The 27930-nt window shown below is 55.4% G+C and overlaps 1 protein-coding gene across 1 annotated transcript in view; it reads left to right on the top strand.

The window, feature by feature from the left end:
- Positions 1–3240: 3240 nt before the first annotated feature.
- CHD9 (chromodomain helicase DNA binding protein 9) overlaps positions 3241–27930 on the top strand; it is a 143932-nt gene continuing 119242 nt past the window's right edge. Inside the window, exon 1 of the mRNA XM_045582868.1 lies at positions 3241–3259. The gene's annotated coding sequence lies outside the window, so the exon portion shown is untranslated. The remainder of the gene's footprint in view (positions 3260–27930) is intronic.

The following is a 27930-nucleotide window of genomic DNA, read 5'->3' as shown; positions in this document are numbered from 1 at the left end:
AAAAAAAAAAATCCGGGGAAAGAAATCTTCCTACCCAGGGGAACACCATATCGGTGCAGTTTCCAGAACCTTCCTGAATTGTACTGAAGTAGGCCAGAATGTGAGGCAGACAGGGCTGTGTGCAGAGCTCTGACTGCCCAAAGCACCCTACAGAACGCGAGGTCCTCCTATCCCTGGGCCCGGGCGCCCCCATTTCTAGCTCCGTCCACTTTGGCCGATAGAATATTCTCACACTTCTTAACGGAGCATCCCTCTAGAAACACATGTGTCAAACACAAGGCCCGCGGGCCAAATCCGTCCCGCCAGGCCTTGCAATGTGGCCCGCACCGCGCTGTCATCACTGCACTCCGCTGCGTTTCCATCACAATGACAGTTTATGACTGTTCAGTAAACCATTCGGCCCGTGATTTAGGCTGGATTTTAGATTTTGGCCCCTTCTCTGATTGAGTTCGACACCCCTAGATAAATCAGCCCTTTCCAACTAAAAATAGGCTACCTCTCCTAACATAAATATGAACTTATCTTTAAAAATTCCCCCTGAAAACAAAGAAGTCCTAAAAGCCAGATGATAAAAGTACTTTGGAAGAGAGCGTTTCTCATGGGCTCAAATAATAATAATAATAATAATAATAATAATAATAATATACTAATTTAGACATAATCTAAGAAATGATGTCTAGATTGGTATTGTTACTATGAATGACACAACTTCCACCCGTCAGACCCTCAGCTGTCCGTCTCGGGGATCGCCTGAGGAGAAAACAGACCTGTGGATGACAGCCGATTCCAAAGCAGTGTGATCAGTGGAATGAGAAAAAGGCTGGGAGGACTGGGAGGAGAAAGTCATCAGGAAGCTTTCACCTCATCAGGTGACTCCTGAGGTCAGAACCCCGGAGGCTGGAATCCAGGACTTTGCCCGCTGTGCTGCGGGGCAGAGTGTGGGGTGGGGGAGGGAGTTCTTGCTGGGGCCGGAACCAGAGAGGTCCCCACGTGACCCAGGGTCACTTCCAGGTGACAGAAGGGGAAGGTGTGCTCCTCTTGGGCTGTCAGCATTTCTCTGACTGATTCACCTTCACCGTGAGCAGACTGGTCCCGGCCTGTCACACACACACACACACACACACACACACACACACACATGCACACGCACACGTGTGTCCTTTGCCCTGCCAGGCCCTGCCCACAGGTGTTCCCTCCTCTCCCACCTCCTCTGCCCTTGATGGTCACTCTGACCAGATCACACCAGGACAGAAGGACCGAAAACGAAGGGTGGGGACAGAGGGAGGGCGGGCGCAGTCCTGGTTATAACAGTGTCTCTAATCCTCCCACTGACCACGTGATCCCCAAGGTCGCCCCAGAGATAAGCTCCCGGGATTAAAAGAGGACATGCCCTGTCCAACGTGGCAAACCTTGGGTCCCAGCACCAGGCCACTCTGATTTGTTTTTTAATATAAATCTTGTATTTATCCCGGGAAGAGCTCAGGTCCTTGGCATTGTGTTCATTCGCGATGTGAATTTGTTGCCTTCAATGTGGATGCAGCAGGAGCAGGCAGGTGGGGGTGCTGAGGTCTTCATCGTAGCCCTTGTGATAGGAAAGGGTCTGAGTCCTAGCGGCTACTCAGTTAGCATTTGTGAAACAAAGAAATAAGTGAAATGTAAATACGTAAGAGTCTACAGTTTTGGTAATCCTGTTTTGGAATGTCTTAAACACACACACACACAAACACACACACACACACACACACACACACACACACACATTGAATGGCCAAATTATTATGCATTCAGAGATCATGATAATCTGGCCACTCAGTGTATATTTCCGAGAGGAAAAGAGAGGGAGAAAGAGAAACATCCAGGATGAGAGAGAATCATGGATCAGCTGCCTCCTGCACGCCCCCCACTGGGGATCCTTGACTAGGAGTCCAAACTTGACCTCCTGGTTCATAGGCCAAGGCTCAACCACTGAGCCACGTGGGCCGGCTCCTTCATCTTCTAAGGTTTCCTGCCTATCTCAAAGAAAGGCTCTGCCCAATCCGGGTGCCCTGAAAACTTCTGGATGAAAGAGAAGGTCCCAGGGACCCGCCAGGGAAATCCCAGGATGGATGCCAGGCCAGGCCCAGGGCCTGGCTGCCCCTCTGTGCCCACTAAAGAAAGCAGCAAGCGGACCTGACTAGTGTGGATCAGTGGCTAGAGCGTCTGCCTGTGGACTGAAGGGTTCAATTCCGGTCAAGGGCATGTACCTTGGTTGCGGGCACATCCCCAGTAGGGGGTGTGCAGGAGTCAGCTGATCAATGTTTCTAACTCTCTATCCCTATCCCTTCCTCTCTGTAAAAAAAAAAAAAAAAAAAAAAAAAAATCAATAAAGCTGAAACCGGTTTGGCTCAGTGGATAGAGCGTCGGCCTGCGGAATGAAGGGTCTCAGGTTCGATTCTGGTCAAGGGCATGTACCTTGGTTGCGGGAACATTCCCAGTGGGGGGTGTGCAGGAGGCAGCTGGTCAATGTTTCTCTCTCGTCGATGTTTCTAGTTCTCTATCCCTCTCTCTTCCTCTCTGTAAAAAAAATCAATAATATATATTTTAAATCAATAAAATATGTCAAAAAAAGAAAGAAAGAAAGAAAGAAAGAGGAAAAAGAAAGAAAAGAAAGGAAGAAAGAAAGAAAGAGAAAAAAGAAAGAAAAGAAAGGAAGGAAGGAAAAAAGGAAGAGAGAGAGAGAGAGAGAGAGAGAGAGAGAGAGAGAGAGAGAGAGAGAGAGAGAGAGAAAGAGAGAAAGAAAGAGAGAAAAAGAAAGAAAGAAAGAAAGAAAGAAAGAAAGAAAGAAAGAAAGAAAGAAAGAAAGAAAGAAAGAAAGAAAGCAAGCAAGCAAGCAAGCAAGCATGCAAGCAAGCAAGCAGCCAGCTCAGGTCGCAGCGCCCTCTGCACAGGGAAGGCGTTCCCACCCCGCCCCGCGGGGCGCCTGGGGTTCCCAGCTTCTTGGAAAACCACCCACGTGGGAGGCGGAGGCAGCATTTCCGCCAGGAGCCGGGCGCTCACCTCCCAGGCCCGGCCCCGCACGGCCGCCCGCGGCCACGAGGTGGCGCTGCGCTCCAGCGGGCGCTGCTCGGCGGCGCCGGGGAGAGGACGGCGGAGCCGGGACGGACTCACAGACGCGCAGACACACAGACAGGCAGGCAGGCGGACAGGCAGGCGGACAGACAGGCAGATCGAACCTGAGCCTCCGCATCCCGGGGGCTGGCGGGCAGCGCAGGCGGCCAAGGTAGGATCCCGCGCCCCGGCGTTCCCCTTGAACTTGGGGGGGGTGGGGGGCCGCGGGGCGCGGGGGGCAGGGATCCCCGGGGAGGTCGGAGCGGCCCCGCGCCGATCGGGACCCGGAGACCCGCCGCCTCCCAGCGGGGCCGGGGCAGAGGGGGCCCCGGGGCAGAGGGAGCCCCGGGCGCTGGCGCACGGACCTCCCCGGGGAGCGTGCCCGGGGCCCGGGGCCCGGGGCGGCACGTCCCGCACGCAGAGAAGCGAGGCTGGTGCCCCGCATCCACTGCAGCGGAGCGCTGGCTGGGCAGGGCCGAGGCCCCTTCCTCAGACGTGGCCGCACCTTGGCATCGCTTGGGGATTCGTGTTATTTTGTTGTTGTTGTTGTTGTTTAAAGTCTGGTGCCCCGGAGACTCCGGGGTGAGTGGTCTGGGTCCAGGCCTGGGCATCTGGATGTTGAAAAGCTGCCAAGCACGCCCGGCCGGTGTGGCTCAGTGGCGGAGCGCGGACCCAGGACACAGGAGGTCACGGTTCCGTTCCCCGTCAGGGCCCAGGCCGGGGTTGCAGGCTCCATCCCCAGTGCGGCGCGTGCAGGAGGCGGCGGGTCCATGATTCTCTGGTCGTTGATGTTTCTATCTCCCCCTCCCTCTCCCTTCCTCTGTGAAGTCAATAGAAGTGTTTTAAAATAATAATAGTTAATAATAATAATAATAATAATAATAATAATAAAAGCTTCCAAGCGGTTCCATGCAGCAGCCACGTCGGCGGCCCCTGGATGGAAAGGGCTGGAAAAGCCCCAGGACGCGTGTGCGGCAGCCCAGACTGCTGATTCTTCTTTTCTCCTTCGGGTTCTAAGTGGCTTTTAAGCAGGAAATGCCGCCGCCGCCGCCTTTGAGCTGTCAACCCCGGAAAACCAGGCCACACCCTCCTCCCCACGGGCTGGCTTTGAAAGCGCTGAGCTGGGCCGTGGGCGGCGAGCAGACAGACACTGATGTGGGGGGTGAGGGAAGACTCGTGGGGAAGTGTGTGTGTGTGTGTGTGTGTGTGTGTGTGTGTGTCTGTGTGTGTGTCTGTGTGTGTCTGTGTGTGTGTGTGTCTCTGTGTGTGTCTGTGTGTGTGTCTGTGTGACTGTGTGTGTCTGTGTGTGTGCCTGTGTGTGTCTGTCTGTGTGTGTCTCTCTGTGTGTGTGTCTGTCTGTGTGTGTCTGTGTGTGTGCCTGTGTCTGTGTGTGTGTCTGTGTGTGTGCCTGTGTGTCTGTGTGTGTCTGTATGTGTGTGTCTGTATGTGTGTGTGTCTCTGTGTGTGTGTCTGTGTGTGTCTGTATGTGTGTGTCTGTATGTGTGTCTGTGTGTGTCTGTGTGTGTGTCTGTGTGTGTGCCTGTGTGTGTCTGTCTGTGTGTGTCTGTCTGTGTGTGTCTCTCTGTGTGTGTGTCTGTGTGTGTGTGTCTGTGTGTGTCTGTATGTGTGTGTGTCTGTGTGTGTGTCTGTGTGTGTGCCTGTGTGTCTGTGTGTGTCTGTCTGTGTGTGTGTCTGTGTGTCTGTATGTGTGTGTCTGTATGTGTGTGTCTCTGTGTGTGTCTGTGTGTGCCTGTGTGTGTCTGTGTGTGTCTGTATGTGTGTGTCTGTATGTGTGTGTGTCTGTGTGTGTGTCTGTGTGTCTGTGTGTGTGTCTATGTGTGTGTGTGTGTGTGAGGGGGAGGGGGACTGATTCCTCCTTACCCTGATCCCGCAGAAGCTCTGGGGCCGCTGGGGCTGCCCCCCTCGTTGTGGCAAACGTAGCTGATGGCTAATAAAAGAGACCCCTTATATTTACGTTACAGTCAAGTGGGGACCCACATGGGCTTCGAGTCCCCAGAACCAGCCCTCCCTTAGAGGACCGCCCCCGGAAGTCACTGAACCGCCCTCGCCTCATTCTCCTCATCTGCAAAATGGGTATGATAGCATAAAACTCTTACGAGTTGGCGTGGCAATGGTTCACCGTAAAAGGTAACGTTTGCTGTTTGGCTCAGTAGATAGAGCATCGGCCTGTCGACCCAGAGGCCCTGGGTTCGATTCCTGTACTTAGGCTGCAGGCTCCTTCTCCCTGGCTGGGGCCCTGGTCAGGGCACATGCAGGAGGCAACCCATCGATGTGTTTCTCTCACATGGATGTTTCTCTCTGTCTTTCCCTCTCTCTTCCACTCTCTCGAAAAATCAATGGGGGAAATATCCTCCAGTGAGGGTTAAAATTTTTTTATTTTAAAAGTAATGTTTATGAAGGGCGTGCCTGTGCCGGACACCGTGCTCCCTGTGGGATCGCCACCTTGCCTTCCCACCATACAATGCTCCCCAAAGTGTGGTACGCGTACCCCCAGGGGTACGGGAAGAGTTTGGGGTGGGGGGCTGGTACGCGTTGCACCGGAGTTTGGTGGGGATATGCACTGCACCGTGCTTAGCTGCGCCTCATTCTACGTTCTCGTGAGTTCGAGGGGTACTCAGCGTTACGAAAATGATAGAAGGGGTGCACATACGTCAAAAGTTTGGGAAACACTGAAAAGAAGGGCTATCATGACCGCATTGGGGCTCAGAGAGGCCGGGGAACTTGCTCAGGGTTGCGGATAATAAGAGGCAGATCCCGAACTTGAACCCAGGCGGTCTGACCCCAGAGCCAAGGACAAAAGTACCGCCGTCTGGGGCTTTCCTGGGTGACTGACTGCGGGACCGCAGAGAGCAGTGGCACTGAGCACTGGGCGGCCTGGTGGGTGGTGCGTTCTGAAACTCCCGCTCTCGTGGCTGCCAGCGAAGCGCTGTCCCTGAACTGACTCATTGGTTCGGTCAAAATGCATTGGTCTCTGAGAGCCTACTGTGTGCAGGCAGTCTGGGAGATGCTGGAGATAAAATGGCAAAAAAAGAATCAGAGGTGAGCCCTGACTGGTGTGGCTCAGTGGATAGAGCATCGGCCTGCAGACTGAAGGTTCCCAGGTTCGATTCTGGTCAAGGGCATGTACCTTGGTTTCAGGCACATCCCTGGTAGCAGGTGTGCAGGAGGCAGCTGATCCATATTTCTCTCTCATCGATGTTTCTAACTCTCTATCCCTCTCCCTTCCTCTCTGTAAAAAATCAATAAAACATTTTTTTTTTTAAGTGTGGCCTTTCCATCTAGTGAATGCCTGAGTCTTGAAGCTCTATTGCGCATACTTGGCCATGTGTTAAATGCCCCACCCCCAACCCCCCAAAAATGGAGCTCTCTCATTGGGCCGCTCCTTCATCCCATCGTCAGAATTTCAAACTGTGCCACAGTTGGGGTCCCCCGAAAGCGGGTCATGAGGCAAGGATTTGGGTGCCAGGAACTCATTTGGAAGGGGATCCCGGCAAACCCAGGGAGAGGGAACGGAGCCCAGGAAGGGAGGAAAGCCCGCAAACTGTATGGCATACAGGAGGTGACGGCTGGGTCACCCCCATGGTTCCTCCAAGGACCCCTGGAGAGATGGTGTGTCCCCCAAAGAGGCAAGAAAGCCCCCTCCCCATTCCTCCTGGATGGAGCATTGCTACACATGTTCTTCTTTTCTAAATATGTCTTTTTATTGATTTCAGAGGGGAAGGGAGAGGGAGAGAGAGAGAAACATCCATGATGAGAGAGAATCCTGGATCAGCTGCCTCCTGCTCGCCCCACACTGGGGATGGAGCCCGCCACCCGGGCCTGTGCCCTGACCCCGGGAATCGAACCCTGACCTCCTGGTTCGTAGGCTGATGCTCAGCCCCTGAGCCACGCTGCTGGGCTCACGTGCACTTCCGGCCGGTTCCGCACCCTGCCTGCCCACCTCCCGGGGCCAGAAACCGCCTTCGGGCAGAAGGAAGGGAGAGGCCTCGGGGCCTCTGGAACCTGTCGGCGGCCTTGGGCTGTGGCTGGTGAGTCCCAGGGGGGCTGAGAAGTGTTTCTGACGGTGGCCCAGTGCCGACCCTCCCGTGGTCCGTGAGGGTAGACCCTCCCTCTGCAGCCCTCTGTGCTCGCTCCCCGGAGCAGGGGTTCCAGCCATACTGGCCTTTCACTTCCTGAACTTGGCAGACTCTGCCTTCTGACCGCAGTCAGCAGAAGACGTCTCAGGGAAGTGCCAGAATGTTCCAGTCACACTGGCTGGTCTTCCTCTTTGTGGAGAAGGCAGCAGGCCTCGAACCCGGGGCCTCGGACCGGCAATGGGAGCCCAGGTTTAGTGACAGCACGGTGTTGTATGTTTGTCTTTGCGGTTTCCACCCAGATGTGGCACGTGTTGCTGGCTTCGCACTTACAATAACGATATAAAGTGTGTTTGGTTTTGTGTGTTTTTTTTAAGTAAATGTATGCAAATAATGTGTCTACTGAAAACACCGTGTGAGTTCACATATGTGTGGAATCTAAAGAACAACGTAAATGAACAAACAAAACAGAAGCAGACTCAGCTACAGAGAACAGATGGATGGTTACCTGGGAGGAGGAAAAAAAGGTGAAGGGATTAAGAGGTACAAATTAAGAGGTATGGCTCAGTGGATGGAGTGTTGGCCTGTGGACTGAAGGGTCCCAGGTTCAATAACGATACAGGGCACCTGCCCAGGTTGGGGGCTCCATCCCCAGTAAGGGGCATGCAGGCGGCAGCCGATCAATGATTCTCTCTCACTACTGATGTTTCTATCTCTCTCTTCCTCTCTGGAATCAATAAAAATATGTGTGTGTGTGTCTTTTAAGTACAAATCCATAGTTACGGAATAGTCACAGGGATGTAAAGTACATGGAGAATATACTAAATAGAATTGTAGTAACAAGTATGGGTGGGAAATGTTGAGGGAACACTCTGTAAAGTATGTGATTGCCTATCCCACTATGCTGACCACCTGAAACTCAACAGAATAATATGAAATATAAACTAACTGAAAAATTAAATTAGATTTTAAAATGTGTCTACTGCCCAGCCGGCACAGCTCAGTAGTTGAGCATTGACCTGTGAACCAAAAGGTCACGTTCAATTCCCAGTCAGGGCAAATGCCTGGATAGCAGGCTCAGTTCCCAGTAGAAGGCAGCTGATCAATGATCCTCTCTGAAATCAATAAAAAATATATATATTTTAACTGTGTCTCCTTAAAGAAAAATATTCAATAGTAAAGGTGGTATCTATACTAATAAAAGGGTAATATGCTAATTAGACCAGACGCCCCTCCAGGCAAAGCCACGGTGGTGGGGGCTGAGGCAGAGGCAGTTAGGGACAACGAGGCCAGCAAGCAGAGGTGGTTAGAGCAATCAGGCTGGCAGGCAGAGGCAGTTAAAGGTGATCAGGCAGGCAGGGAAGCAGTTAGGGGCAGCAGGAAGGCAGGCAGAGTGGTTAGGGGTGATCAAGCAGGCAGGCATGTGAACGGTTAGGTGCAAGAAATCCCAGATTTCGAGGGGGATCGGGCCTACACCGGCAGTCGGACATCCCCCAAGGGGTCTCAGATTGGGAGAGGGTGCAGGCCCCCCCCCAACTCCGTGCATGAATTTCATGCACCGGGCCTCTAGGGAGAACATAATAAAAAATAATCATCGCCTCCCTTATCGAGCACTTCCTATGTGCTCTTCTAAGCACGTTACGTGTCTGGCGTCATCGCTCCTCGCCACAGCCCCCGGGGTCAAGCACTATTTGTGAGGGAGGGACTATTATTAGCTGAGAACACGGGCCGAGGAAAGTTCGGTCCCTTGCCCATGCTTACGTAGCGAGAAGCGGAAAGGGGAACCCAGACGGCCCACGCCAGAGTTCCTGCTCTGACTCGCTTTTCTCACACACTGTTTCTCATGCACTTGATTAAAAAAAAACAAAAACAAAAAACACGGAAGATGATATCTGAATGAGAGGAAGCCTGTTTTGCACGGTTCCTCTTTGGTATCTAGCCAGAATCCGCCTCCTGGCTCTCCTGCCTCCTGGTAGGCAGGCTTTTTTTTTTTTCTGGAACCCCGGGGAACACACCCGTCCCTTTCCCATCACCACCGCCCGTCCGTCAGGTACGTGGTGACAGGGACCGCGGCCCCTCGAGGGTCTCCCCCGCTCTGGAGTAAACCTGGCCAGTTCCTTCTGCTTTTTCCCTGTGGGTTCTCGCCATCTTCCCCCAAACACAGGGTTTCTTTCTTCCCTATTCTGGTTTGTGTTTTTTGTTGTTGTTTTTTTATTATTCAAAGGGCTTGTAAAGTTATTTTTGTTGCTGTAAAAAAAAATTGGGGGGGGTTTGGGGGGAGCGGAGGAGGCCTCCCACAGCTCATTCCGGCTCAGGGCACATGGCTGTGATCGGAGTGATGGACGTGGCGAAGAGCAGCTGTCAGGGGTTCTCCGCCTTCCTGACGCCGAGGCCCTTTCACACAGCTCCTTGTGGCGTGGTGACCCCCAGCCATAACAGTATTTCCGTGGCTGCTTCCTCACTGTACTGCTGCCACTGTCAATGAATCGTAATGTGAATATCTGTGTGTTCCCATGGTCTTAGGCGACCCCTGTCAAAGGGGTCTTGACCCCGCAGATTGAGAACCGCTGGCAGGGGTCGCCTAAGACCATCGGAAAACACAGATTTACATCACGATTCATAACAGGAGCAAAATGACAGTTAGGAAGCAGCCACGAAAATACTGTTATGGTTGGGGGTCACCACACCCTGAGGAGCTGTGTGAAAGAGCCGTGGCATCAGGAAGGTGGAGAACCACTGAGCTACATGGTGATGTCCAGAGGGAGGCCGGGCACCCAGAGAGAGAGCCCCTCCCAGCCAGCATCCCGGGGCGCTGGAGGCTGACGAGGCCGGTTCTTGGCAGCTGGAGGCCGAGCGCCTTCAGTGCCCGGGTCCCTCACCAGGCGGAAAGGGACAGACTCGCCGAACCCACAGGAGCCCGGCCAGGAAGCCAGACCACCAATCCAGGAGCTCACGTCGCACAGGCCCCGGGAAGAGGCCTGGGAACGCAGGCCAGCTTGTCAGCACATTCCTCTCCCCGCAGGGAAGCCCGGTGGAGAGCCCGCCTCCAGCCAGAGGCTGGCACCCCTGGAATCTAGAGGGCAGTGCTGAGAATGGCTCCAGCAGCCAGGGCAGGCTCAGGTTTCCGGTCCTCCCAGCGACCGAGGGTCCAGGAGGCCGGGTGCAAGGCCCCATCTCGGGCTCATGGTAGACATGACTGATCAATGATCACACCTTCCTACTGTTCTGTGGACCGACGCGAGATCCTCAGATCAGAGAGTATTGCGTGCCTGTCAATGGTTGAGCATCCACCTCTGAGCCAGGAGGTCATGGCTTGACTCCAGGTCAGGGCACGTGCCCAGGTTTCGGGCTCCCTCCCCAGTGTGGGGTGTGCAAGAGGCGGCCAGTCCGTGATTCTCTCTCATCATTGATGTGTCTATCTCTTTCTCTCTCCCTCTCTCCCTTTCTCTCTCAAATCAGTATAAAAATAAAAATAAAAAAAATATTCCAGACCCTGGTCCTTGTGACTCAGTTGAGCTGAGTTCCATGAACCGAGAGGTCCCAGGTTCTATTCCCAGGCAGGGTACATGCCTGGATTGCAGGCTCAATCTCCAGTAGGGGGCGTGCAGAAAGTAACCGATCCATGTTTCTCTTCTCTCTCTCTCTCTCTTCTCTCTCTCAATCAATCGATAAAAACATATTTAGTCCTAGCCGGTTTGGCTCAGTGGATAGAGTGTCGGCCTGCGGACTCAAGGGTCCCAAGTTCCATTCTGGTCAAAGGCATGTACTCTAGTTGCGGGCACATCCCCAGCAGGAGGTGTGCAGGAGGCAGCTGATCGATGTTTCTCTCTCATTGATGTTTCTAACTCTCTGTTTCTCTCCCTTCCTCTCTGGAAAAATAGCAATGAAGTATATATTTTTAAATAACAAAATAAAATAAAAACATATTTAAAATAAAATAATATTTATCACAGTTGCCCTCATTAAAAAAAAAATAAATAAATAAAAAGAGTATTCCAGAACACTGGCCAGCCCTCCAGTCTGCCTGTGATGCTCAGGTTTCCCACGCTCCCACCGCTCTGGACAACATGGGACACGAGACAGACTCTCAAAGACCTGCTCTGTCAGGCTGCTTTTTTCTGAGCTCCTGGGACATCACCATCACCACCTCTCCCTACCCAATCCTCTGTGAGCCTCTGCTAATACAATTGGCCGTGCTTCTTTTTTTTTTAATTCATTGTCAAGTCTTGATTTGATTACCAGGCTTTCCTCTTCCTGCTTCGGCCAGAGGCACATCCTGTCCTGTCCTTAAGAACTTTTGCAGATCAATAACCATAGGCGTCGTGTGTGCCTTCCTCCGAGGGATTCTCCCCCACCTTCCCGGGTGTCTGGCTGTGTCCCTCCCAGCAAAGGCTTCTTGCAACCAAGAAGCAGTTTGCTGGGATGTTGGGCTTCCTTCCTTTATAGGTTGCATGCACAAACATTTTTAAAATGTTGATGTTCAATTTATCTAGTTTTTTTCATACACACACACACACACACACACACACACACGTGCACACACACTCATACACTAGAGGCCCGGTGCACAGATTTGTGCACTGGTGGGGTCCCTCGGCCTGGCCTGCACTCTCTCCTAATCCAGGACCCCCCAGGGGATGTCGGACTGCCGGTTTGGGTCTGATCCCCCTAGGCCCAGGCCAAGGGACCCCACTAGTGCATGAATCCATGCACCAGGCCTCTAGTATGCATATAAGATCTTTGGTTAATCTCTTCCTTCTCTCCCTCTCCCCGTTTTGAGACTTATGATATATTGAAATTTATATATATTTATGACTATATATATATATGTATATATATATATATACATATATATATATATACCAAGACAAAAGAAATTCACAAAGAGACACAAGAAGGATAGTCAGTTTTGACTCTATGATGCTCTCAATGTTTTTGGGAGACAGCACATACAGACATTAACAAGATTATATGGAATGGGAAAATCCCAACTTTTAGTCCCTTCATGACTGTGAGGTCCCCCTGTCCACTCTCCCCCATTAGGAGGGGCGGGAAGGGCCTGGTGGTTTCTCTTACTGGGAGTAGGAGTGGGAAAAGCATAATGTTCCCTCTGGCGGGCCCTGCTAAGGTTTCCAGCACAAGCCTGAAGTCACCATAGGCCTACTCAGAGCATCTCCCCGGAATGGGATGCTGAGAACAGGAGACCCCTTTGAAGCCTCGAGTGAAAAATAAATCTCGGAGCCCCGAGGTCACAGAGACGTCCCACCTCGCACAGAAACAGCCGCCAGAGGCGCAGACGAAGCTGAACAGCCAGCTTACTCTCCCCAAGTCTTGCCAGCCCTGTGGGGGTTTCCGGGCCCGTGTTGCTGGCCCACATCAGCTTCAGCTGGAGGAGAGGCGTGAGGATAATATTGGGGTGAGGGAGCATCGAGTATGAGGTCCCAGCCATGCTCAGTCATGGCCCCCTCCCCCAGGATGGCTCATACATGGCAGGCCTCGCCCCTCTGCCATCCAACAGACAGGGTTTTCTAGACCTGCCAGTGAAACTTTGTCCTTTTGCTGGCATTGGATTTATTTTGCTTCTTGGTGGTTACTTTTTGGCCCGTGGGGTTGCTCATGCCACACGCACACACACACACCCCATTCCATAACACTCTCAATGCCTGCAGAACGCATGGGCTGCAGAGTGTGCTGACACTGCCTGCCCCCTCTCCTCTCTCCTCCCCTCTTCCTCCTCCTCCCTCCCCGCTGAAGCCCATCGCTCTCCGATTCCCCCCCGCCGGAAGCCCCCTCTGTCACAGGGCCACCCCAGCTGCTACTCCTGCAGGCCTCAGCCAACACCTATTTCCATAGCAACCGAACCTCATTTTTCCATCCCTGCTTTTCTACTTTGGAAAGGAAACCCATAATAGTTTTTTTTTTTAAAAAGAAAGGGGTAGAAAAAAAAATGAAAGGAGCTACATCTGGCATGGTCCACTTGGACTGCAGAGAATTCCTGGCTCCCCCGGCTCCCCCGAGCCCCTGGAGACCCCCCTCTCACTCCCCCCTCTGCCCCTGGCATTCCTCCACCTCCCCAAGGCTCCTGGCTCAGAGGCAGGTTGGAGGAGAAGCCGGTGTGGCTCCTCGCTTTCTTTATTTTTTTATTTTTATTTTCTTAAATTTTATTTTATTGATTATGGTATCACATAATTATCCTCATCCCCCCATTCCCATCCCAAACCCCTCCCCACATGTGCCCCCACCACCCTGTTGTCCATGGCCACTGCCTAGGCCCATAGGCATGCACAAAAGTCCTTTGGTTGATCTCTTTGCAGGCATCCTCAAACTTTTTAAAGTGGGGGCCAGATCACGGTCCCTCAGAGAGCTGGAGGGCCGGACTATATCAACTACTAATTCCTACTGTAACACCTCGGCTGCGCTCACTGCCCAAAAAACCTGGCGGGCCGGATCAGACTCCTCTGCGGGCCGTAGTTTGAAGACGCCTGCTGCAAAGGAATGCAAGTTGGCTTGCACTTTGCCAACCCCAGAAGAGGAGCAGGCCAGAGGCTCTGTCCGTGGCATTGGGCGAGGCCAACCTGTGTCCCCAGGGGTGTCTGTGTATTTACTGTCCTGCTGCCCACACAGGGCAGAGGTTGCCTGAATCAGGGCAGAGGTTGTCATTACGTCATCTCTGAAGATGAGCTCCAGACTGGGAGGTTGTTTGAGCGAGATTGGATGACCGGAATCCAGGGTGGTGGTGTGACTGGCATGGCACATGCAGGAACCAAGGAGTCTGACAGGAAGGGGCCCGGGGAAGCTCTCCCCACTCCCGTCCCCACAAGACTTTTCTCACTGACCCCACGCCTCCCCGCTGGCTGCAATTCTGCCATTGGCCACTGGGTCCACAGGCCGCTTTCTGTTTAAAATGGGAAGTGCAGCCCTCGCCAGTGTGGCTAAATGGTTAGAGCATGTGCTCCCTCACATACATCAAAGGGTCGCAGGTTCAATCCCCAGCCCTGGATGGGGAGCATTCGGGAAGCAACCAATTTATGTGTGTCTCACATCAATGTTACTCATTCTCTCTCTCTCTCTTTCTCTTTCTCCCTCCCTCTCTCCCTCTAAAAATCAATGGAAAAAATACCCTTAGGTGAGGATTAAAAAAAAAAAAAGGACCATGCATGCTGCCTGGGTGAGCTTGTACATCTCCATCACCTCCACCCCTAGCACTGTGCCTTGCACATAGTGCTCAGCTAATGTTTGTTGGGCTGAATTAATATCCTACCATACAGGGCGTCAACACGTAGCTTTCTATTCTGACATCCGGCCAGAAACACTTCTAGATCTGAACTCTGGATAAATTCATTTGGCAAGAAGGGATTTTTTAAAATTATTTTTAAGCACTTTTATTTTATTTATTTTTTAAAAATATATCTTTACTTATTTCAGAGAGGAAAGGAGAGGGAGAGAGAGATAGAAACATCCATGATGAGAGAGAATCATGGATCGGCTGCCTCCTACACACCCCCTACTGGGGATCAAGCCCTCAATCTGGGCATGTGCCCCGACCGGGAATCGAACCAGGAACCTCTTAGTTTCTGGGTTGAAGCTCAACCCCTGAGCCACGCCAGCCAGGCTTATTAAGCACTTTTTTTTTTTTAAATCCTCCTCCTGCCGAAACCGGTTTGGCTCAGTGGATGGAGCGTCGGCCTGTGGACTAAAAGGTCCCAGGTTCGATTCCGGTCAAGGGCATGTACCTTGGTTGCGAGCACATCCCCAGTGGGGGGTGTGCAGGAGGCAGCTGATCGATGTTTCTCTCTCATCGATGATTCTCCCTCTCTCTCCCTCTCTGTAAAAAAAAATCAATAAAATATATATTTTTTAAAAAATAATCCTCCTCCTCCTCCTCCCCCGAACCTGCCACACACCAGCGTCATTAGAGATAACGGAGGATGCAGGAGGCGGTCTCTCCGGTGGTCGGTTCTGAGGGCCGCTCAGGAAGCAGCGTGCTGGGAAAGGAAGGGGTGTCATTGAACGCTTCCCCGGAGGAGACACGGTTTGTCTGGACCCGGGTTTCCAGCTGCAGCGTGCTCCCTCCCTCCACCCACCCACACCTGCTGCCCATGTGAGCCGGGCCTGGGGAGTTCCTGGGGCTGAGTGTGTTTTGGGTTTTTTTTTGGTTTTTTTAACGCAAGGTGGCTGGGGGGTGGGGAAGGGAAGCCCCCCCCCCCCCGCCCCCTCCGTTCTGCTGGGCTCTGGCTCTGAAAAATACAAGCTGTGCCTGACGGAATGACAGAGAGAAATCCGCGGAGCCAGGAAGCGTAGTAAATACCGTGACTCCCTGCAAATGTGCTCGGCCCCGCACAGCTTTTTCCAGTCTGGAAAAATGAAGAGAGAGGTCTGTGCACAGCCAGCCAAGTCCCCAGCCCTCCTCCCTCCCCACCGCGCCACCCCCACCGCCCGGCGAGGCCTCCCGCCCGGCCCCAGACATGCAGTCATCCGCTTTCATCCTCTGTGACTCGCTCTGCTGCCCCGGGAAGGGGCAGTGCCCAGGCTCCGGGCAGCCAGGCCACCAGCCTCTCCCCAGCGCCTGGGAGGGATGTCTGGCTGGTGGGTTTGCCCGGCCGGCAGTGGGCAGAGCTGGCTTCCCGCTGAGCTGTGCAGGGGGCAGAGCAAGGACCCCTGTCTTCTTCTCTCGCTCGCTCCCCTCGCACCCCTCCTCCCCTCCTATCACCCCTTTTGCCTTGGAGGAAGTTCAGTCCTCTCCCTCCCCCTCCGTGTTCCTCAGTGTTCAGAGGGGAGACTCAGTGCACAAGGGGAGGGTTTCCAGCATCCGCTCTAGGCGAGCACAGAGGGTAGAAGGGGGCTGGGGAATCTCCCAGTGACTCAAAGAAACCAGGCCCAGCTCTAGCTGGTGTGGCTCAGTGGATAGAGTAGGGGTGTCGAACTCAATCAGAGAAGGGGCCAAAATCTAAAATCCAGCCTAAATCGCGGGCCGAATGGTTTACTGAACAGTCACAAACTGTCATTGTGATGGAAACGCAGCGGAGTGCAGTGATGACAGTGCGGTGCGGGCCACATTGCAAGGCCTGGCGGGACGGATTTGGCCCGCGGGCCTTGTGTTTGACACCTGTGGTATAGAGCATCGGCCTGCTGACTGAAGGGTCTTGGGTTTGATTCAGGTCAAGGACACGTGCCTAGGTTGCATGCTCCATCCCCAGTAAAGAGAGCAGAAGACTTCTCGCCCAGCGGGTGTGGCTGAGTGGTTGAGCGTCCACCCAGGGTGGGGGCTGTTTCTCTGTTTTCTGCGACCCGTACGGAAAACGACAGGTTCCTGAGTGGAGGAGCTGGGCATTGAGAAATTAAAGGAGAAAAAAAGAGACCAAGAGGCAGAAATAGATTCAAGCTGGGACTCGGGTGGGAGGCTGCCACTCTGAGATAGTCAACGCCCGCCACAGACAACACAGCGCATTTATCTATTTCCAAAGGGTGTTTAAGGTCAAAGGAGTTTTGGGTGTGCCCAGGTCCTATTCATTATCTCATTCCAAGCACACGGATAAAGATAAGAAACCAGTACTGATAACAGCCTCCCACATTTTGGGGAAACGTGTTCCCAGGGCGTGGCTCTGCCTACACCTTGAGTTCAGCTGACATTAATTTAAAGGTCATCCATGTGCATTCCCAACGGGCCCTCTACAACCCAGGAACCAGGAGGGCACCTGTTTGATTCCAGGGCACACGCCTGGGTTTTGGGGATCCCTAGTAGGGGGCTGGCAGGAGGCAGCTGATCAGTGATTCTCTCTCATCATTCTGTCTCTCTCTCTGTCCCTTCCCCTTCCCCTCTGCAGTCAATACAAATATATATACACTGAATGGCCAGATTATTATAATCTCTGAACGCATAATAATTTGGCCACTCAGAGTGTGTGTGTGTGTGTGTGTGTGTGTATGTGTGTGTATGTATATATATATATCTATATCCAGGCCCCGTGCATGAATTTGTGCATGGGTGGGTTCCGGCCAACCAGGCCATGGGGAGGAGATGTGGGCAGTTGGCTGGCCTGCCTGCTGGTTGAACTCCTGGTTGAGGGGACAATTTGCATATTAGCCTTTTATTATATATGATATATACTGAGTGGCCAGATTATTATGCGTTCAGAGATCATAATAGTCTGGCCACTCAGTGTGTGTGTGTGTGTATTTTAAAGTAGCTCTCATTTAAAAACAGTACTTCTCCTACCAAAATGGCTTGCAACAAATCCAGGTAACACACGCCCAAAGGTTCACACACACACACACACACACCCTCCTGGAGGCCCTGGCTTGTGCAATGCTCTTTCCCTTCCCCTACAGAGTCTCCTCCCGTCATCCCCTCCCACTCACCTTTCTCGCTCCCCATCTATCAGGAATTGTAAGAAAAGGCTCTAGCGTGGCTCAGTGGTTGAGCGTCAACCTATGAATCAGGAAGTCAGGGTTGAGTTCCCAGTCAGGGCACATGCCCGGGTTACGGGCTCCATCCCCAGTGAGGGGCGTGCAGGAGGCAGACGGTCAATGATTCTCTCTCATCACTGATGTCTCTCTATCTCTCTCCCTCTCTGAAATTAATAAAAAAAATATATATATATACATATATATATATATATATATTTATTTTTTTTTTTTAAAGAAAGAAAGAAAAGACTGTAGCTGGAAAAGTCAAGGTTGCCTAGGACCTCGCTTCATCCCTCGGCGCACTCCTCAGCACCCCTGGGAGGAAGCGCCACTTATCCTTATTGTGAACAATTCGGGAAGGCGCCCGCACTTTTAAAAATAGCCTCGTGCGCGATTCTGCCAGCTCGTCTGAGCCCTGCCAAGGGAATGTGTCTTTTGGCAAATCAGTTCCCGCTCTGTGCCTCGGTTTCCCTCTTATCTCTCACAGATATGAGGACCAGAAGCCGGCCTTGCAGCACACTATGTTTGTTTGGGTGTGTGTTTTGGGGGGTGGGGGAGTTGGGAGCAAAAAGGAAGCTCCTTCAAGGACCCGGTGTTGCTGGTCCTGGTTTTGTTGAGTACGAAAGAAAAGAAGGAGCCCTAGCTGGTTTGGCTCAGGGGATTATGCATCGGCCTGCAGACTGAAAGGTCCCAGGTTCGATGCCTGGTTGCGGTGCTAGATTCCTAGCATAGGGTGTGCAGGAGGCAGCTGATCAATGAGCCTTATCATTAATATTTCTCTCTCCCTTTCCCTCTCCCTTCCTCTCTGAAATTAATAATATATATATATATATATATATATATATATATATATATATATTTTTTTTTTTTTTTTTTTTTTTAATTCCAAATGACAGCCCTAACCGGTCTGGCTCAGTGGATAGAACGTTGGCCTGCAGACTGAAGGGTCCCGGGTTCGATTCCCGTCTAGGGCATGTACCTTGGTTGTGGGCACATCCCCATCAGGGGGGGTGTGCAAGAGGCAGCTGATCGATGATTCCCTCTCACCGATGTTTCTAACTCTCTATCCCTCTCCCTTCCTCTCTGTAAAAAAAAAAAATCAATAAAATATATATATATATATTTTTTAAATTCCCAATGACAAAAACAAAAAGAAAAGAAAGCAAGCAATGAAGGGGTCCCGTGATGCTTCGGTGGGCGGGGAAGTGTATGCTGTCGGGAAGGTGGCCAGAGGCTGACATGACACCTTGGCCTCCTCCGAAGAGAAGGTCCCCCAGGGCCCCCCGGAATGGCCTGGGAGCAGAGGGGGGGCGTTCCTGCCGGGATGGCAGGGCTGCCGGGAAGGGCCCAGCTGGCAGCGGACACGCGTGATTAAGTGACAGGAGCCGGGAGTGTTTTATGAGCCTGGGAATGGCGAGCGGCCGGACCTCCCGGAAGGCCCTCCACACTGGGCCTCTGGGCCTCCCTCTGACCTCCTCCGGCCTCCTGTCCCGGCACTGCCCGCCCCGCTGGAGATGCAGGGACCTCCCGAGTCTGAGTTGTAGAAACGCAGGCGTTGGAAGACCCAGGCTCAAGGAACTTCGCCTCCCTGAGCCTCAGTTTCACCATCTTTACAATGGGCACAAACATCGGCGCGGAGCATCAAATGCAAGGAGCTTGAGTGAACTGGACCCACCAGGCAGATCTGATTGAGCCCGTAGGGTCACGGTTTTATGGGAGTTTTCTGTGGCTTTGGCGGTAGTTTTCGCTGAAATCCCTTCCCACATGAGACCTCCGCTGCTTTGGAAGAATGGACCATCTGGCAGCTCAGGCTGTCCTTTTCCGCGGCCACAGCCAGCCAGCTGTGCCTGGCCGCCGCCCCTTGCAGAGGGAACTTGCTGTCTCCAGTCCCCACCGGGACCTCCCTCCCCCACCTTTGCTCCACAGGCTGAGACCGGTGCCAGCTGCCCTGGAGGCACCTGCAGGCCCGTGGCCTCTGCAGGGGCTGGGGGAGAAGGACCTTCTCTGTGCCAGGCCCTGATGATGCATGAAACCACCGTCCCTCCCTGCCCCCGGGGGATGCCCAGCGCCCGGCTCTTTCTGCCCCTGAGGGCTGCGTTGGTCCCCTCCGGAAGAAAGGCGAGGCCGAGGGCTGAGGACCAGGCGAGGACCTGTGCCCCCTCCCCTCCCCGGACAGCACACTCCCATCTCCGGAACCTCCCGGGAATCGTGCTGGCGGCTTTCCTTCCTTCCTATTCCACGCATGACTTTCACAGAGGACACTGCCGCAGTGGGGAGCAGAAGGCGCCGCCTCGGGGCTCCTGCAGGAGGAGGATTTTGGGGGGAATCGGGGCTTTCCTGCGATGCGTCCGCGAACCTGGCGGCCGGCTTTGCTGGCCCAGGTCCCCGAGGCGCTTCTCCTCGGGGAGGAACCGGGCCGCCCGTAACCTTGATCCTGGGAATCACGGCTCTCCTCGCCCTTCTTTTCGTAAACAAGGAAATTGGAACGGAGCTCGGAGAGGCTCTTGCGTGCACTTTAGGAAAGAATGAGCAATGGAAAAAGGAAATTGAGAGCTTTGGGGGAGTTTATAGCCGAGGCGCAATTGGGTTTGAAATCGGAGCCGGGGATCCATATGTTTGCGGAGAAAAGGAGAGCGAAGCGGAGCCACACACACAGAGCTTCAAGGGGACTGGACGGGAGGAAGTCGTTATGGGGGAGGGGGGCAGGGAAGCCCACGTGGGTCTCCCTTGATCAGACCCACATGTGGAGGCGCCCAGCCTCAGAATGCCCAGGGGAAGGCCCACGGCCTGCGGAGCGAGACTCGGGGTTTTCTTAACCCCGAAATCGGTGGTTGGGGCCAGCTCCCCGCTGTGCCCCCAGTGCCTGAGGCCCCGCTGGGGTCTAGGCCGCACCAGCCAGGCTCGGAGGCCTCCAGGCAAAACCTGGAAGCGGACAGGACTGACCCATTCCTGCCTGTCGGCCCGACCTGCTCCTGCTGCCCCTTGTCCCAGACTGACCTTGGACGGCAGGTGTTGGCAGACCCAAGTTCAACTCTCCATTCCCCCTGGGCGTAAAGGACGTCGCCTCTCTCTGAGCCTCAGTTTCACCACCTTTAAAATGGGGACAGACGTCTGGGAGGCGCACACAAGATGCGCCTGAAGGGCTTTGCCACGGACGGGGCACGTGAAACGTGGTGTTTGAACTATTCGCCATCGCTTTTTAAAATCACTCTGGGAAATGTCAGGCGGTATACTGAATAACACCGTCATCGACTCGCGGCCAATCTTGTTTCCTCTGCCTCTCCTCCCACTCTCCCCCGCCCCGCGGGCTTCCGAAGCAGGTCCCGGGTCGTGGGATTGTTCATCCCGTTTCCAGACGTCTCTGGCTGACCTGCTCGCTCAGCCCGTTGGCATTTCCCGGTCCCTTTTCCCCTCCCATAGCTCCGCGCCCACCACCCCCACCTTGGGCCCGAAGCCGTGGTTCCTACCAGACAGTCATGGCTGACAGTGGCCCGGGCTCGAAGCCCTGCGGGGCCCAGATGTACCGTATTTTTCAGACCATAAGACGCTCCGGACCATAAGACGCACCAGTTTTTAGAGAAGGGAAATGAAGAAAAAAAGATTCTGAAACAAATAGTGTCCTAAAATATTTTATGTGCATTAAAACCCAACATCACAGTCATAAACACATGTAATCAACCCTGTAAAGTAAACAGCAGCATTTAGAACCATTTTAGAGCCGGGCAAGCACACAGAGACCACACAGAGCCGGGCAAGTAAAAAAACTTTTTTTTAAAGTATATGTGTAGGCTATATTTGGACCATAAGACGCAGGGACTTTTTCCCCCCACTTCTGGGGGGGGAAAAGTGCGTCTTATGGTCCGAAAAATACGGTAGGTGCATCCTCGCCAGAGCCCAGTATCTCCAGAGAGAGGAGTGGACTTCTCACCGGTGGGCGCTGCAGCATCAGCCCCTGGAAGCAGAGGATTCTGGGCCACTCAGAGCCCCTCAGGCGCTTGGCATCAATAGTTTCCGGGGCTCCTCCTCCGAAGGGTCTCATTCTTGCAGGAAAAGGGCACTGGGGCAGAGGACGCCAGAAAGGGGTCCCACTGCGCCCCCAGTGGCTGAGGCCCTGCCGGGGTCTGGGCCACCCCAGTCAGACCCTGGGAAGTCCTCCACCAGCCCCTGGCTGTCGCGGGGTCAGGCCTTCCTCCCGGGAGATGCTCTAGGCCAGTGGTCGGCAGACCTCGGCTCCTGAGCCACATGCGGCTCTTTGGCCCTTTGAGTGTGGCTCTCCCACAAAACACCACGTGCGGGGCGTGTACGTACAGGGCGATTGAAACTTCCTGGCCCGTGCGCAGAAGCTGGTTTCTGGCCTGGGCCAGTCTGTTCTGAAGAAGTGGCGTTAGAACACTCAAGGGGCCAAAGAGCCGCATGTGGCTCTCGAGCCGCGGTTTGCTGGCCGGGGCCCTAGGCAGATGGAGGTGTGTGGTAGGCCTATGAGTGTGAGACTCCAGTTCGCTCCTACCTCCTTGTAGAGTGAGTTCAAGCTCCACCTCCACCCCCGCCATCGCATCCATCCTCGCGCCTCTGTCCTCCTCCTCCTTTGTAACGTGGGGGCCACAGTTTGTGCCTCGTGGCTGTTGGAAAGATTATAGGGGGCAATGCTGTGTCCAGTAGGGTTTGCTTAGTAGCAAGGGACAGGAAGTCCCACCTACCATGCCTTTGATGAAAAAAGAGCATTTGTGGTCCCCCACCCCACCCCCACCCCAGAAGCTGGAGATCCCAGGCGTGGCTGGTAAGAGGATTCTGCACTCAGATTCCAAGGCGAGCGAGAAGGGGAGGGACGCTGCTACACCAGCCGGGTGTCCTATACATCAACCCACTTCTGACACTGTCTACCCAGGGAAGGTGTCAGATCTCACAGGCTAAGGGCCCAGGCCTAGGACACTGCCCCCGCCCCCTCCAGCCCCGGCCACACACACACACACACACACACACACACACGCTTCCGATGCCAGTGACAAGTTCAGATTGTCACCTGTGCGTCTGAGAGAGACCCGCCAGCTCTAACTCAGAGGTTCCCGTGGCCCCCGCCTTGGGTTTGCCGAATTCCCTGGTGTGGCTCACAGGGCCCAGAGCTGTCTCACCGGCTGCGTTCCTGGTTTCTTACGAAAGGATGTGCCTCTGGAACAGCCCGATGAAAGACATGCTCGGGGCTGGGGGGGGGGGGGGCTCCCGTGCCTTCCCGAACCTCCAGGTGTTCACCCACCTGGATGCTCTCCAAAGCCCTTTGTTCCGGGCTTTTACGGAAGCTCCATGACACAGCGCGATCGGTTAAACCACTGGCCATTGGCGACTGAACTTAATCTCCAGTCCCTCCCCCTCCCTGGAGGTGGAGGAGGGGGAGAGGGGCAGACTGAAATTCCAGCCCGTTAATGACATGCTCAGTTCTCCCTGCAACCAGCCCCCATCCTTAGGAAGAGCCACACTCCAGGGGCCAAAGAGCCACATGTGGCGGGAGAGCCGCAGTGGACTGAAGGGTGACACTCTGTTCACTGAGCCAAACCAGCTAGGGCTCAGATTAGTTTTACATACTTGATCTCCTCACACAGCGGTCGGCAAACTCAGTCCACAGAGTCAAATATCAGCAGCACAACGATGGACGTTTCTCTGGAGAGCCACATTTTTTTAAACTTAAACTTCTTCTAACGCCACTTCTTCAGCATAGACTCGCCCGGGCCGTGGCGTTTTGTGGAAGAGCCGCACTCCAGGGGCCACACTCGCGAGCCACAGTTTGCCGACCGTGGTCCTAACAGGTCAGTGAGACAGAGCGCAGGCCTGTGTCCCCAGAGCAGGTGAAGGAATGTGGGTTTGGCCCCGGATCCCCGGAGACGGGCCGGCTCGGAACTCCCCGGGGGAATGTGCCGGAACTGGAACCGGGGCCAGACCCACAGGGGACGGGTTCAGGGCCTGGCAAGGCGTTCGGGGCTGCTGCCTGGGTTTGTCCCCGGGTAAGCGGTCTAGTCTGGCAACCGCCTGGGTGGGTCAGGTCCTCGTGGTGGGTGCCCTGGCACGCGGCGGGGAGAAGAGCTGGCACCCCGAGAACCCCCATGACGCACGCTCGCTTCCCTTTGCCCTGAGAAGCTGGGTACAGAACTTGGTGTTTCTCGTTGCAAAGAAAAGCGCCAGTCCAAAAAAAAAAAAACAAAAAAAAAAAACAAGGGGTGGGGGGGAGGAGTGGGGGAAGAGAGGGAGAGAAGGGAGGAGGAGTGTTAGCTGCAGGGCTGACTTCTCCCCAGGGACACTGGCCCAGGAGCCAGAGCGTCCTTTGCCAAGAGGGAGCCGGAGGGCAGGCTCCTTGGGTCAGAGAGGGGTGGTTTGGCCAGGGCTCAGTGCAGGGATCTCCAGAGATCTTTAAGGAGGAGGAGGAGGAGGAGGAGGAGGAGGAGGAGGAGGAGGAGGAGCACCCCCCCACCCCCAGCACCCAGCTTCTGAACACGTGATACACAGACAGAGGGAGGCAGAAGCCAGAGCCCCCGCCTGAATTCCCGCTGAGGCCAGCCCGCAGGACGTGGCTCAGGCTCCACGTGGGAGTGGGACTGGCTTCCGACCTGCGCCCGCCTGGAAGGCTGGGGGGTCGGGGGTTTCGGGGAGCCGTCCCCGCGGACAGCCTTCCCACGGTCTCCAATCAGGCAGGGAGAGTGGAGACAAAAGGCGCGTTCGGGAAAGTCCCTCCTGTCCGGCCCCGAAGCTGGAAAGCATGTGACCTTGGCCATCGCCTCCTCTCAGCCTCCTTTTGGGTAAAACGCGGGCGAAGCCCGGTAGCTCCCTCCCCAGGAGGCCGCGGGCTCCGGGATGACGTGTGCGGCGGCTCTGGCACGTCCTGGCGGCCCAGCCGGAGCTGGCGGGCGGGCCGGCCAAGTTCATGGCAGGTGGCCTGTCTCCGCCGGCCCGGGGCCCAGGCCCGGGCTGTGCTGTGCGTGTGTGTCCGCGCTGCCCCTCCAGCGGCGAACACCCTCTGTGCCTGGCTGTTCCGGGCTGGCTGCTCCCCAGCTGGTGTTCTCTCCGCGTGGGGGGCGGGGGGTGGACACCCTCTTCCCGGTGAGCGCCAACCGCCACCCCAGCGCCCCCTCCTCCCCTCCTCCCTGCCCCTCCTCCACCCGCACCCCCGCGCGCTGTTCCAGCGGAGCCCGGCTCCAAGCTCAGAGCCAAGGTGTCTTTGTTGAGTAATTCGGTGACGCCACATGCCCGCCTGCCACCTGAGGGTACATCTCCCGCCCACACACCCATTGCTGGGCATCTGCTGCCCTGTGTTTTGTGGTGCGGAGGCTGGAGGCAGGCAATGCTGCCCCAACTATAATAACTTAGCTTCCTCCCTTTCCCTGCCCTCCCTACCCCCTTCCCTCCTCTCTCCTCATCCCCTTGCCTCTCTTCCACTCCCCTCTCCCCTCCCCTCTTCCCTCCCCTCCCCTCATCCCCTTTTCCCTTCCCTCCCCTCCCCTCCTCCCCTCTTCCCTCCTCTCCCCTCCCCTTTCCCCCTCCCTTCTCCCCTTTCCCTTCCCCTCATCCCCTCTTCCCTCCCCTCCTCCCCTCTTCCCTCCCCTCCTCCCCTCTTCCCTCCCCTCCTCTCCCCTCCCCTTTCCCTCCCCTCTTCCCTTTCCCTTCCCCTCCCTTCATCCCCTCTTCCCTTCCCTCCTCTCCCCTCCCCTTTCCCCCTCCCCTCTCCCCTTCCCTTCCCCTCCCCTCATCCCCTCTTCCCTTCCCTCCTCTCCCCTCCCCTTTCCCCCTCCCCTCTCCCCTTTCCCTTCCCCTCCCCTCATCCCCTCTTCCCTCCCCTCCCCTCCCCTCCTCCCTCCTCCCCTTTCCCCCTCTTTCCTCCCCTCCCCTCCCCTCCCCTCCCCTCTCCTTTCTCCCTCCCCTCCCCTCCCCTCCCCTCCTACCCCCTCCTCTCCCTTCATCCCCTCTTTCCTCCCCTTTCCTCCCCTCCCCTCCCCTCTCCTTTCTCCCTCCCCTCCCCTCCCCTCCCCTCCTCTCCGAGCTGCCCTTGGGCTCTGGCTCACACCGGCCCCCCTCCCTCCGTGAGGTTTCGGATCGCTCCCAGGCTGGCTGGCCGGACCACGTCTGGACTCACCCGAGCCCTCCCTGCCGGGTTCAGAGTGTTCTTGGAAGGAAGCCTGGGAAGGGAAAGGCCTTCCCCAGCATTCCCCGGCCAGGCTTGGCTGACAGCAGCGCCCCGGCTGCCAGGAGCTGCGGAGGCAGGCAGCCCCGAGTTCAAATCCCTGGGTGACCTTGGGCAGCTGTGCTGGGCTTCAGTTCCCTCATCTGGGAGAGTGTGGCCGCCTCAGGACCGGGCCCCGCCGGGTGGCCGCCAGGGTCCCAGGGGAAGCTAACGGGAACACTCACCCGTGTGTGCCCGGGGGCGTGGGCCTGAGAGACGGCAGGCCTCTGTGGCACAGCCTCACGTGGGTGGGGATCCACCTTCCGTGGGTGTGCTCCCAGCGGCCCCCCTCCCCCCAAACCCCTCCCTCCCTGCGGTAGGTCCCCTAATGGGGCGCGCGGAGGGGGTTCTGTGCAGACCCCTTTGGGCAAGGGCCCTGGTCTGGTGGGTCTGGTCACGGCCAGGCTTGGTGCAGCGCCTGGCACGCCGCGTCTGGAGGAAATCAGCAAGGAGCAAGGGAGCGAGGGTGTGTCTGGCAGGTAGCTAGCGTCTGTTCCAGAGCCTTCTGAACGCGAAGCTGTTCTTTCTGCCTCCCCTTTCTCCTCCCTCCCGCCCTCTCCCTCTTCACCTCCCTCCCTCCCTCCTTCCCTCCTTTTGTCCTTCCTGCTTCTTTCTACGTGGACATAGCTTCCCCCTCTCCTCCCCGGGTCCCAGCCAGCTGCCCCGGCATCCCCGGAGAGCCCTCACCGGGCCTGAGAGCTGCCGTCCATTCCTCTCTCACACCCAGGCTGCCCCCGGCTCATTCAGTTAAAGGCTCTGGGCGTGTGACCGCCCTGACAAGGAGCCTCTCCCGGCCAGTGCGGAGGCTCCGGCCTGGAGAGGTGCCCACTGTGCCCCCCCCCCCCCCCCAGCTGTGGCTCAGGCCCTGGCATGCGCTCCTGGGAAGGCTGGGGCCCGCTCATCCCCGGGAATCAGCCCTGAGCCCGGAGCCGAAGCCTGGCGCAGGCTGCTCAGTCTGGGAAGCCGCATCCTCGCTTTGGAGAGCCCAACCCGTGACCTCTGTGCGACCTCCCCCCCCCCCCGCCCTGCTCCACCTGGATTTCCTGGATCCAAATCCGCTGTTCACAGCACGGATCACAGCCGCGATGCTTTTCTCCTAAAAATGCAAACGTGCCCTGGCCGGTGTGGCTCAGTGGATGGAGCGCCGGCCTGCGGACGGAGGGGTCCTGGGTTCGATTCTGGTCAAGGGCATGTGCAGGAGGCAGCTGATCGATGTTTCTCTCTCATCGATGTTTCTCTCTATCCCTCTCCCTCCTCTCTGTAAAAAAAAAAATCAATAAAATGTGTATTTAAAAATGGAAAAAATAAAAATAAAATAAAAATGCAAACGTAAGAGCCAGCCCCCTTGGCTAACTGCTCAGAACGGCGATCCCCGCCCCTCTTGCCATAGAGCTCTTGACCTTTTGACCTTCCAGGGGCCTTTGGCTGCTGCATAACTGCCCCCCCCCCCCCCCATGAAGATGATTTAAGGACCCAAACGCCCTTTTGCCCTTCAGAAGCCCTAGGCCAGAGCTCAACAAAACCATCAGCATGCATCTCGCTTGGACCCTTTCTCAGCCCCCCTCCCAGCAGCCTCCCTGCCCCCACCTGCCATGTGTAACCCCGATTCACCCAGCCACACCCTCCCCTGCGCCCCCCACAACCCCATCCCCAACGAAACAGCCCTCCTGTCCACACGTAGGAAGCAACCAGGTAACCCAGATTGTCCGCTGGCTGGAAATGTAGGTTGACCGGTTCCCAGAGGCACCCGCGCTTTCGTATCAGAGTCCTGACGGGGAACAGGGGTGCCAAAACCCAGCGCCTCTCACTGTGGCCTCTGACACACACTTGGAGGCCACCGGGCCCCCCATCGGGGTGGCGAGCCGCTCTGAGCCCTCCTGATTCACACTGAGCGGGGAACAGTGTGGCGCTGGGGGAGTCACCGAGCTGCCTGGGTGACACCCCCCCGCCCCCCCTCTGTCACCTGCAGAATGGGGATCATACCAGGACCTCCGTCCTGAGCTGCTGTGAAGCTTACATGGAATTATCTCTGTGAAGCCTTTAGCACTCTGCCTGGCACTCAGTGAAGATGCAATGAATGCTCTTCATCGTCATCATCATCGTCGTCACCGTCACTATTTTTACTCTACTCTGTAATGCTCC

Source organism: Pipistrellus kuhlii, unplaced genomic scaffold (assembly GCF_014108245.1).
Source record: "Pipistrellus kuhlii isolate mPipKuh1 unplaced genomic scaffold, mPipKuh1.p scaffold_m20_p_17, whole genome shotgun sequence".
Lineage (NCBI taxonomy): Eukaryota > Metazoa > Chordata > Mammalia > Chiroptera > Vespertilionidae > Pipistrellus > Pipistrellus kuhlii.
The sequence above is the reverse complement of the archived record's forward strand: the minus strand, read 5'-3'. Positions and strand labels throughout refer to the sequence as shown.